Raw genomic sequence first — 12,309 nt, 5'->3', positions numbered from 1 at the left:
GCAGGGGTCGGGAGTCCTCGGTGAATGGGTGGCGTCCGCGCGGTGGAGAAACAGCACACAGAGACACCAAGTGTTCTGAGGCTGAGTCTGTCTGTATTTTTCTGCCAGTCTTTTTATAGATATTTTTCTTTAGTAATGATTATATCATTTTTGGTTAGTTTGAAACAAGAAAAACCTTCAAAAGTACCATCTATGCTTCTTCTCAAAGTACACATTCTCTCTGTCTGACAGCTCAGACCCAAACAAGCGTATTTCCTAGCTAGATTAGAACAACCTCGTCTCCCAGCTAAACTGAGACAACCTCGTCTCCCAGCTAAACAGAGGGCACCATGACCTGCCAGCTTTCAACCTTCAGAACAAACACGTCACTAGATTTTCTGAGAAACCACCCCCCACCATGAACTCCAGTGTTTAACAGTGAAAAGCTTTTACTATTATTAAAGGGCAAAGAAATCAACTTATAGTTGATATTTAGTCTATTCTATTTCATATAATGGCGGACTACAATTTAGGCTGATTCTCAAAGAATTAGACTAAACATAGGAAAAACCCAAATTATATTTATGACTAACCTAAATATTTTATTATGTAAAGTATCTCTAGAATCAACTACTAAAACTAGGAAAGCAACAGAGGCTAAACCCCGCATCCAAGCTCAGAGGACTGCCTCTTTATCCATCTCTATTTAGAAATTATTATACTAAAGTAATCACAGGCTCCTTTTAACTCGAGCACAGCTACAATTGTTTATTTTCATATATTTTATCTGTGTATGACTGCTAAATTTTTATTGTGTACTATTTTGTGTCCCAATACAGTAAAACCTTTCCAATGTTTTTTTTTCAATAAGTTTCTAATGATATATTGATTACTAATATTAAAAAGCAACTGCACATGGACATGCCACGCCCAGGGCCCCCAAGAGGGAGGACGATCGGCAGGACCGTGTCAAGTGTCGGGTCCTCCACTCCAACAGACTGTGTCAAGTGTCGGGGGGCAGGAGAGGGATGCGGCAGCTGGGTCAGTCGATTCCTGTTGCCAGGCAAGGGAACGAAGGATCCAGGTCAGGTCTGCGGGCCAAGGTGACCCAGCCCGTGAGGTGTGTGCAGTTGCCTCAGGTGCAGAGGCCAGCAGCCTTCAGGCTGAGCCGTCCCCCTCCACACCCTAAGCGGCAGCTGGCCCCGGGTTCCTCCACTAGAGAGCAAGTGCTCAGGCAGGACGCTGGTAACTGGCCTGGGCAAACAGAGGACCAGCAGATGGCGGGCACACTGGATTTATCTAGAGATGACCCCAGCTGCACGGGCAAGGCCCAAGGCCCGAATGGAGAAATCAGTCATGCTAATGAAAACGAATCCTGCAAACTCACTGGGCCGCAGACGCTCTCTGCCTTCCATTTCAGTTTTGCCTCTTTTAATATTGTTATTATTTGGTACTAGGGATGGAATCTAGGGGTGCTTTCCTTCAGAACTACATCCCCAACCCCTTTATTATAAAAAAACATTTTTTTAGTTGTTGATGGACCTTTGTTTTTATTTATTTGTAAGCAGTGATAAGAATCAAACCCAGTGCCTCACACATGCTAGGCGAGTGCTCTACCACTGAGCCACAACCCCAGCCCTTTATTTTTTATTTTGAGATGAAATCTCACCGAGTCGTTTAGGGCCTTCCTACATTGCTGAGGTTGGTCTTGAACTTGCCATCCTCCTGCCTCAGCCTCCCTTGCTCCTGGCAGTTCTGCCTTTTAAAACCCTGTGGCTCCTGTTAAGCCTGTCTTAGTTGTTCTGTGACCTATATCATTGTGCAAAGTGTGATATGTGACTTGAGTGTTAGGGCTACTAGCAGTAAAGATTGAAACGGAATGAAAGAATCTGTGACCACCCTGCTCAGGGCTATCAAGTGAGCCGCAAGTATTTGGTGAATCAATGCCAATGAAACTGCAATGTCGTTACTGAATAAATTCTGACATTGTGGAAAGACAGGAACACGTATCACGTATGCTAATGGCACAGCTCGACCTTGACACACAAGCAGGTAGTTCTTTTCAAAGTTGCTTTTCTTGGGAAGTGGGACCAGGGAGACAGAACGATGGAAAGATCGCTGATTGGTTAACATCAGGTTACCTCTTTTTTTTTTTTTTTGCGGTGCTGGGGATCGAACCCAGGGCCTTGTGCTTGCAAGGTTACCTCTTTAATGTAGGGATTAAGGCCGAGCAAGCTTCAGGATCAAGCCAATGGAAACTGACCTGTTTGGGAGATTTGGTTATCTCTCTAATCCTGATTTCTCAGAAAGTCAGATACGTCGTTTACTTTCAGCCTGGTGAAGTCGAACTTAGCATGAGTGACTTCATTTTGACTTCTAGCCTGGTCTGTTGGGGCCCAGTGCAAGAGTCGTGTCTAAAACAATGACCTCCTGTGATTTATGTTACTATTATTGCCATTTTTGGTGCTGGGAATCACACCCTGGGCCTTGTGCATGCTAGGCAAGGGCTCTCTCTACCACTGAGATACCTTGTCAGACCTTCTTATTTTATTTGAGACAGGTTTTTTTTTTTTTAATTAATTTTTAGTTGTATGTGAACACAATATCTTTATTTATTTGGTTTTATGTGGGGCTGAGGATCAAACCCAGTGCCTCTCACGGGCAAGGCAAGCGCTCTACCCCTGAGCTACAGCCCCGACCCTGAGACAGGGTTTCAGTAAGCTGGCGAGGCTGGACTTGAGCTCGAAATCCTCTCGCCTCAGCCTCCTGAGTAGTTGGGCTACCGGGCGTGCGCCACCATGACCTGTAATTCTTATTAGCGTGTTTCTACACCTTGGTTTCCAGGCCGGTAAAATGGGCCCAATGTCCATTACACCACTGCCCCTTAGTCCTTGCTGGTCAGTGCTTAGACCGGTGCTAGAATATGCCCCATGGTTGCGAAGCGAAGGTCAGACTCCTTGCAGAGAGCATTCCTTTGGATTTGAAACCCCACCAAGTTTCCACTTGAGGGGAACTGGCCCGCCCTGCTGCCCCGCCCTGCCTCCGCGGGAAGCTCACACCCTGGGAAAGTTCTCCACACACATTGCTCAGGTTTTTTCCAGCCAACATGTTGGAGGCTGCGGCGAAGGGGATGGATACCTTGGCCCTTGCCTGGGTTTCTCCTGCAGGAGGGCGGACTCAGTGTCACGCGAGAGTCCTCCCGGCCAGGATGGAAATGCTGCCTTAGCCCCAATATCAAGTCACTGGCCGGTTTTTCCAAGGGCTGCCCCCCTAAATTCTTGGAATTCTTGGCTTCCCGTAGTGTCCCCAAGGGATCTGTTCTCAGGGCTGGGTCAGCTGGGCCGAATTACAGCATGAAGGGCACAGCCCGCGTCCAGGGGGTGGGATGGGTGGACAGGGCATCGAGGACAAGGATTCCCATCATCCAGTGAGGCCGGGACCTGGGCCTCACCCCATCATCCACGGATACTTTGCGCCCTCCTGGGGTCGGGGCACGTTGGCTGCCTTTCCCCTGGTGACCTTCCAGGGCCATGGATGCTGCCAGACGGAGGCTGGCCGTGAATGGCTGGTGGCGTGCGCTGCCTGAGGCTGAGCTGGCTGTGGACAGGGAGCTGCTCTGTGCCACCAGAGCGTCCTGGGCTGTTTTACCCCCGGGACTCTGTGTATGGAGCATTGGTTCAAAACCCCACGGTGGGGTGGGGTGCAGCTCAGTGGCAGAGCGCTTGCCTAGCACACCCGGGGCCTGGGTTCAGTCCCCAGCACCCCAAAAGCCCCCCAAACAAACAAAAACAACCCCTTGTGGTCAGTATGCTTGTTGTGACCCTGGTGTGAAAGGAGCAGACTTGGACGCCTGACGAATAAATGACAAGCCCCTAGTGGACGGCAAGCCAAAAAGTCATAAGTGTCACGAGGGCGCTGCACCAGGGAGATGAGACACCAGCTGGACCAGAATTGGAAACAAGCCAGGAAGAAGGGGGTATAGACCCCCCTCTCAGACAGCTCCTGGCTCAGCCCAGGTCTCCCGACGACCACGTCAGCCAGGTTCGCGAGCCCCACCGACCATCCACCCGCCGAGACTCCGCTGCTCTGACGGCTTCATGGCCGGCGGGGCCTGTCCGTCCTCGATTCCCAGCCCTTCAGCCGGAGGGAGTTCCGAGACCAGCCGTCGTCCGCTCTCCAACTAAGATACGTCGCACTGGGGGTCGTCGGAACCGACAAGGCAGAGAGGACTTTGGACTATTTGATTGAGGTGTGTTTATTTGTCATTCGATTTGATTGATGTGTGATATTAGGAATATGAAGGTCTGTGTTATCCCGAGTGTATCAAATAAAGCCAACTTGGAACCAAATTCTAGTCACTTGCCTCTCTGCCCCTCGTGACAGTGTCCCCTTCCAGAGAGGAGCTCACCGAATGTTCAAGTGTGCTTGACCAGGGGCAGGGGTGGATCTGTGCGCAGCACTGGCTTTGGGAGGCCGGCCTCTGCCTGTCTGTCCATCCATCTGTCCAACCAGAGAGGTGACAGGGCAATGGGCTTTGGGTGGCTCCCTTCTACCTTCAGGCTCTGCCAACTCGCGCAGGAGGGTCCTGCCCTCTGGGCTGTGGAACTGGCAGCTGTATAGGGAGGTCAGTACCAGTACCTGCCACCAGGGGGCGCTTTGGACCTGAAGCGAATTAGAGGAGCTTCACAAGGTGGGTCCCTGTTGGTTGTTGCCATGGGAACCTCAGGGCCAGAGCACACAGCCTCTCACCGTTGGCAGCGACTCAGGAAAGCGATGCCATCCCGTAGAGCTCGACTCCTGGGTGCTGGTGGCACCCAGGCAGCACCGGATCCTCGGCGGCTCAGTCAGTTGTGATGCTGCAGGCGACCCCGCAGCTCCTCTGGGTTTTGGAAACAGGACGGTTCTGCATCCTCGCGGCCCCTGAGGTCGGAGCTTCCCTGCCCCAGAGCCCTGGGCAGAGAAGGTCTGGGAGTGAGAACCCTAAAGCGCTGGGTGCTCCTTGTCTGTTTGTCCCCTAGAGACCTTGGAAGGAAGGAAGAGGTTAAGAGGCACGCGGCTCCCGCGCTCCCGGCTTTGGGGCCTTGCTAGAGTTTGGACCTGAAAGTCCCCAAAGGTCCACGTGTTCCAGAGTGGCTCTCATGGGAGGTGGAGGGATCACTAGGAGGCGGGGCCTAGCGAGAGGTCCTTAGGTCACTGTGGGTGTGCCTTTGGCGGGACAGAGGGACTCCAGTGCCCTCTTTCTGCTTTTGCTCTCTGACCCCAAGCTGAGCGTTTTGCTCAGTCACCTGCTCCTGCCATGATTCGCTGCCCTGTCATAGGCCCAAAGCTACAGGGCCAACCCCTCATGGACTGGAATTTCCAAAGCTGTGAGCCAAAGGAACTTTTTATCTTTGGAAGTCGACTATCTCAGGTGTTTTGTCATAGTGAGGACTAACTCAAGTTCAACTGGCACAGGCTTCAAGCCCAGGCTTCCCCGTCTGCAGCTGTTGAATAGGCATCATGGTAACACACACACTATGCACTTTCACTGAAGAGCAAGTGAGAAAATATTCTCAAAGCACTCAGCACAGTACCTGGCACACAGTAGGTGCTTATTCTCCAAGAGTTTTGACCTCTTCCTTTTCCTCTCCAAAATCCAAAATGGAAGAGCATTTGCTCTGTGCCTGCTGCTCCCTGGACCTGGCTCCACCCCCTCCCGTCTCTGGGCTCCTCTGCCTGCTCCGTCCAGGGGCAGCTTGCCAGCTGGGCACCATGACACGTGCCTGTGTTTTCCAGACTTGGCTCCGTGTCCACCTCCAACACCCACAGCACCGCACACTTCTCCACCTGCAGGTGCAAACGATTTGTTCAGGGGACTGGTGATTTACATCCAAACGGGACGTGCGCTGCTCGGAAAATAGCACGTAAAAAGGTGTCGCCGTTCCCACTTTACAGATGAGGGAACTGAGGCAGGGGGTTGAGCAGTTTGCTCCGGGTCTCAGATCTCCTCGGAGGAGGAGGCCGAGCACGCCCCGGGGCTCTGGAGATCGTACAAATTCCACAGGGTGGGGGTGAGGACCGAAGAGAGAGGAAATCCAGACATGCCCCGAGCGCTTACTAGATGCAGGTCCTGTGTTGGGGTGCCTGCGCCATCTTCGCAAGTGGGTCGTGGACAGGAGTGACCGTAACGGTGGCCACGGTCGGTTTGGCCACCTGGAGTTAAATTCTGCTGAGCGCTTCATGCTGTGGTAAGCACTGTGCGCCTGGGTTTATTGTTTTTCCATTTGATCCTCAAATGAAGCTACCGTTTAGAACAGAGTCACCCAGGGTAAGCTGGTGACTCAGAACCTGAGCCCAGGCCTCGGGACAGTGTCCGGCAGAGACTGGACCTTGAATCACGTGCTCCGTGTGATCGGTGTCCTGGGTTTGGCTGAGTGGTGTGCGACGGTTTGGGTACAGCTTGTGGCCACCTGAGTGAGTCCGTCAGCTTTCCATCACTGTGACAGACGTCTGGGGAAAGCGATGGAGGGGAGGAGAGGTTTGTTTTGACTCCCGGTTTCAGCGTTTCCGTTGGTGGTCAGCCAGCTCCACAGCTCTGGGCCCGAGGGAGGCAGAACATCATGGCGGGAGAGGGTGGCAGAGGGAGGCTGCTCAGCTCTGGCCTCCAGGAAGCAGGGAGAGGGGAGGGGCAGGGGCGAGATGGAGACCCCGGGGACCCCTCTCCCCACCTCTCGTCCAGCTCTGGGTGGACAGATCCATGGTGAGGCCAGAGCCCTCAGGATCCACCGAGGGAGGCGCTTTCCAGAAACTCCGGGCGTTGCTGCCAGCCCCCAGCACCTAGGACCCGGGGGGCCATTTGAATCCAAGCACCACCCACACTCAGGTGGAGGCTGGTGGAGGCCCGGTGGAGGCCCAGTGGCGGTGTTGGGAGGTGGGCCGGGGGAGGGGGCCGGGCCATGGTGGTGGGGCCCGGTGGAGGGTCACGCCTTCCTCCTGGGAGTGGGGTCTCTGGACTCTGGGGCGTGAAGTCAGGCCACCCTCCCGCGTGCACCTGTTCCCCCTCTTGACACCGTCGGAGGCAGCAGGAGGCCTTGCCGGCTGTGTCACCTGACCCTGGACTTTCCCCACTCCGGAAACGCGAGCCGGAGCCAATCTCTCTTCCTTCTGTGACAGTCCCAGGTGTGGTGTTCTGTCGACAGCAGATGGACCCGGACACGACATCCCAGAACCTCGCTTGCTCAGTATCCCCGGGGCCCAGGGGATGATGGGCGGGGTGGGAACTCAGACGTTTGTTGAATGAATCAACGAGAGCCTTTAGTAACCGTTCCTCCACCGCTGGACATTCAGCCCACATCCCATTCTTGTCAGAAATCGCACAGTGTCACCCAGGACATTTATGGTCCGTGGCCCAGCTGCCCAGTCCCCACTGTCCCCCCACCTCTCAAGCTGGAGTCGGGGTGCTTTGCTATTTTTCTTCAGACCCGCATTGGCGTTCACCCCAAGGCAAAGAAGTACTGCTCCTCCCCGTGTCCCTGTCAACAAGTACGGGAGGGAACAGGGCCTGGGCTCGCTGCCTGCTCAGGGCCGCCCGGTCCCCGCGAGCTGGCCGCGGTGAGTGCAAGGCGGCCTCGTCTCTGCCAGCCGCTCGCTCAGGGCCCGAGGCCCTTCCCTGGCCCAGGACCTGAGGCAGCGAGCGCCCCTCCCTGGTCTCCGTGGGCTCCCGTTTGCCACTAGTCCTCAGCCGTACCACGGGGCGCCCTTCCGTCTGACCAGGAGCAGGAGGAGGGCCGCCGGGCCGCGGTCGCCTCACCTCCACGGCGCGAGGCCTTCGTCTGCTTCTTCCTGGCCGCTCGACAGCCCCGCCCTGTCTCCCAGCCTTGGGCCTCTTCCCCGTCCCACGTCCACTGCGTTCTTCCTTCTTTCTCATTTCATTTTGAGGCAGGTCCTCGCTAAGTTGCTGAGGCTGGCCTTGAACTCGCGATCCTCCGGCCTCTGCCTCCTGAGCCCCTGGGATCACAGGCGTGCGCCACCAGGCCCGGCCCACCTGTGCGTTCCAGGTTCTGTTTTCTACATTTATTTCAGAAGCCCCTGCGGCCCCGGACGGGCCTCCCATCGTTTCCCACGTCTTCTAGATTCTTCCCTCCACGCCCGCCGTGTCCTCCTGAACGTCCCCAGCCACCCCCATCTTCCGAAGTCCTGCCTCCCTCCAGGACCCCGCTGCTCCCGGGAGGTCCCTGACCGGGGCCCTGCTGCCTCCCTGCCATGCGTGGTCTTCCCACACCCAGCGCCCCAGCCGCTCATGCCCGGGGAAAGAGCCGGCGTCTGTGCCGCCTGCACGTCCATCTCGGCACCGGCTGCACAGGACTGCGGAAGCCGGTGGGGCAGCCGTGATCTCCCTGCTGTCACACCAGCAACGGGGATGCGCTGCTGCCTGGGGGGTCGGAATACTAAACAGCCAGCGCGTATTGAAGTCTTACTTTGTGCCAGCACCAATCTTTGTGTCGTTAATTGGATCATTGGATGCTCGGGACAGCTAAGCATCCAATGATGCTCTGAACATCCAATGATGCCCTGAGAAAGCGTCACGCGGGGAGCACACCTGCACTACCAGACCCAGTTGCACAGGCAGAGCATCGCCCGCTCCCAAAGCCATTGTCTCATCTCGCTCCTCCCTTCCTCGACGAGTATGTCAGCTCCATCCCGACTTCTCACCATGGACCAGTTTGGCCTGTTCAAACTTTTATAAGTGGGAGCACATGGCATTCTTCTTGTGTCTGGCCTCCCTTGTTTGATGTTGTGTTTATGAGGTCCACCTGTGTTATTGTAGCTGGTTCATTTTCATGACTGTGTAATATTCCACTGGTCAGTCCACTGTGAGTCATCCATTGTACTCTGGGTGAACATTTGGGATTTTGGTTTCAGTTGTGTCTTATTGCAGGTAATCCTGGGAGCCCCAGTGTGTAGTCAGTTAGCAGGTAGTATTTAGAAGACAGGTACACTGCTAGGAATATCTTTGTACATGTCTTTTGGTGACCATATGGCTACTTTCTGTTAGGTACAAGTGGAATTAAAGTGTTCTTCTTTAAAAGATTCTGCCTATGTTTGAAGTGTTTTCTTTTTTTTTCTGAAGTGGGGATTGAACCCAGAGGTGCTTAACCACTGAGCCAGTGTTCCCGACCCTTTTATTATTATTATTATTTTAAAATTTGAGACTGGGTCTTGATGAGTTGCTTAGGGCTTTGCTAAGTTGTTGAGACTGGCTTAGAACTTGTGATCCTTCTGCCTCAGCTTCCCCAGTGGCTGGGGTTACAGGTGCCGTCCACTGCGACCGGCTCTTGTTTGGAGTGTTTTAAGATGGAACCTTCATTTAATTCTAGGTAACCAATGGAGGCTCAGAAAGTTGAGTTAATTTGCTTTTGGCACACAGCTGGTCAAGGCTGGGGCTGGCTCTGAGTCTTCCTTCTTCACCACCCGACCATGTTTCTCGTGGAATTCAAACCTGGTTTCTAGAAGACATAGCATCTGGGACCTAGTAGGTGCTTAGTAAATGGCCAATGAAAGAATGGATCTCCCAGTGGGCAGCGGACCAAATACAGAGATGGTGAAGCAAACGTTCCAGCATCACTCACAGAAAGCCTGAAGGAGAAAGCGTCCCTCTCACACGTCTCTGAGTGAAACTGAAGGCCCTCGGAGACAAGCTGGGGGAAGAGGGATCCCCTTTCACATCCGAGGCTTGCTGAAATCGTGTCCTTGACTTTCGCAGGCGAATGGAAGGAGCTGGAAGTATCATGCTGAGTGAAATGAGCCCATCCCCAAACACCAAGGGCCGCATGTTCTCTGAGAAGCGCATGCCGATCCGTAGTGGGGGTGGGTAGGGAAGAAGGAGGGAACCCGGATTGTACAGAGGGGCGCGGGGGCGGCCGGGAGGGGCAGGGAGGACAGGAGATTGTGAGACAGGCCTTATTACCCTGCACACATGTATGAACAGAATTTCTTTAACAAATATCACTGTCAGGAAAAAGTTAATGAAAATAAATCAATCAATAAAAATTTATTTTAAAAAAAAGGACTATTTAACGCATGCCAAACGCATGCGTTTCCCTATGAGGTCATTTTTGTGTGGCTGACACAAAACGAATTTTCATAATTATTTTCCAAGGCTCTAGTAACATAATCAATAGAAAAGGACTTTAATAATAGTTTATAATGTCAGACAAAAAATTGTGCCCTTGGAAACAAGCAGGAGACCAGGTACGCTGGGATGTGTCCAGCTTGGGGCCACCGTCCCCTCGTCCTGGGTCACCTGGTGAGAGGACAGGCCCCGTGGCTAAGCCTCGGACAGCGCCGGATGGAGCCGCAGACCTGGGCAGGCGCGGGGCCGCCGGCCGCTGCCCTCGGAGTGGGTGAGTGCGGGTACCCCGGGCAGCACCTCCGGCCTCACGTGGGCCCTGCTGACCCCCAGCTGCCGTCGGACCCGGATCCTCAGCAGCATCTGGCGCGCCGACGTCCCGCGCTCAGCTCTGGCTCAGGTCCTGAGCAGAGGGGCCGCTGCCTAGGGGGACTGAAGTGTCCCGGGTTTGCTTAGTATCCAGCCATCCGTCAAAATGCTTCTGTCTCATGAAGGTGAAGCCATCGGGTCCCTGAAGTCAGCTCAACTTGGGGCACTTCACTGAATGGACTCATTGACACTCAAGACAGGGTCCCCAAACGAACGCGTTTGGGGACATCTCGGGACACTGCAGTCCCTACTGCCGGCTTAAGCCGTGTCTGGCATCGGCGAGCAGGTTCGACCATTAATCCTGAGTAAAGGTCAGGCTCAACCCCGACCTACCGCCGCCGTCTGCACTGACTCACGTGCCAACTGAATTTAGTAAGAGATAAAGCAAACATCTTACGACAGCATCCTTCACCATAACTATCAGCTGGTCAGTTACTTTAATAGGACCTTCTGCTTTTTCTGTGAAATCGTGTCAACTTAAAAAAACGGATCCCCCAAAGTAAAGGCCCTGGGAACCTGTCGGTTTGCTCTGGCCCAGCGTTTGGTTTTTAAGGACAGGAAACCATAGTTTGAGACCCTTAAGTGCTGCTGTTGCTTTTGTCTCAATGCTTTGAAAAGGCTTTGTCTCTTAAATTACATAAATAATGTGCTGTCATTATTTAAAAACATTATACCCAGGAATAGCCCCTGTGAATCCCTGGTAAGCTAACACTATGACTCCTGTTTTATTGTTTTGCTTTGGTGAGTCGTGTATTATTATGCACAGTTGGGAAATTCTTTTCCTTCTCCAAAGTTATAAAAAGAATTCCTCTGGGTCTTCTGGTGCTTTTTTATAATTTCATTATTATTTTTGTTCATATCGGCTCCATTTGGAGCTGTGGTATGTAGCATGTGATACGGGCTCAGTTTTATCTTTTTTTTTCATCTGGCTACCCTATGGTCCCATGTCATTTATTAGAAAACCCACCTTTAGCTGGGAAGGCACAGTGGCACACACCTGTAATCTCAGGGCTCAGGAGGCTGAGGCAGGAGGATCACAAATTGGAGGCCAGCCTCAGCAATTTAGTAAGGCCCTAAGGAACTTAGCAAGGCCCTGTTTCAAAATACAAAAGAAAAAGGAAAAAAACTCAACTTTATCTTATTTTAATTATTAAGGCTTTGAAATATGCTTAATATCCTGTGTGGCCAACTCACTTGTATGGCCCTTGTTCAGTCTCCTGGATAATTTTGCTACCTGACTTTCCACAGGAATTTCAGAAATAACATTTAACGATTTCAAAGAGGAAAATCCAGTAGCATTTTCTGTTGAGATTTTAATACGCTTTGAAATCACACCAGGAGAAATTCGCAGCTTCAGGATGCTGAGTCTTCCTGTCTCACCCTGTTATGTTCATTAGTATTTTACAGTTCTTAGGGTAGATTTTTGTCAGGGACCAAGAAGTTCTCATTCTGAGAACATTCTGACCTTTACAATAAGCAGCAGCGCCCCTCCCCCCTCCTGGCTGATAATTCTGACAGTTGGCGCCCAACGTGGTTGGCTCGAGCCTTTGTTTGAGAAGCGAACGCTGCCCTCTGGGGAAGACTTGGCCAAGCGGGATTCGAGATCGCCTTGGTGGACGCGACCGGGAGTCAGATCCAGGAGGAGAGTGAGGCCAGCGCAAGGTGAGTGACGCACCATGGGACAAGCAGTTTCGTCACATGATTTGTTTCTGACGGGTCTCGAGGAGGCCCTCAAGACTCGGGGAGCGCGTGTTAAGAAAAAGGATTTAAGATCATTCTTTTCATACATAGAGGATTTGTGTCCTTGGTTTCCCCTCGAGGGGTCAATTGATGGTAAAAGGTGGCTCAGAGTA

Source organism: Sciurus carolinensis, chromosome 1, assembly GCF_902686445.1.
Source record: "Sciurus carolinensis chromosome 1, mSciCar1.2, whole genome shotgun sequence".
In the NCBI taxonomy this organism is placed as follows: domain Eukaryota; kingdom Metazoa; phylum Chordata; class Mammalia; order Rodentia; family Sciuridae; genus Sciurus; species Sciurus carolinensis.
Note: the sequence above shows the minus strand (reverse complement) of the source record.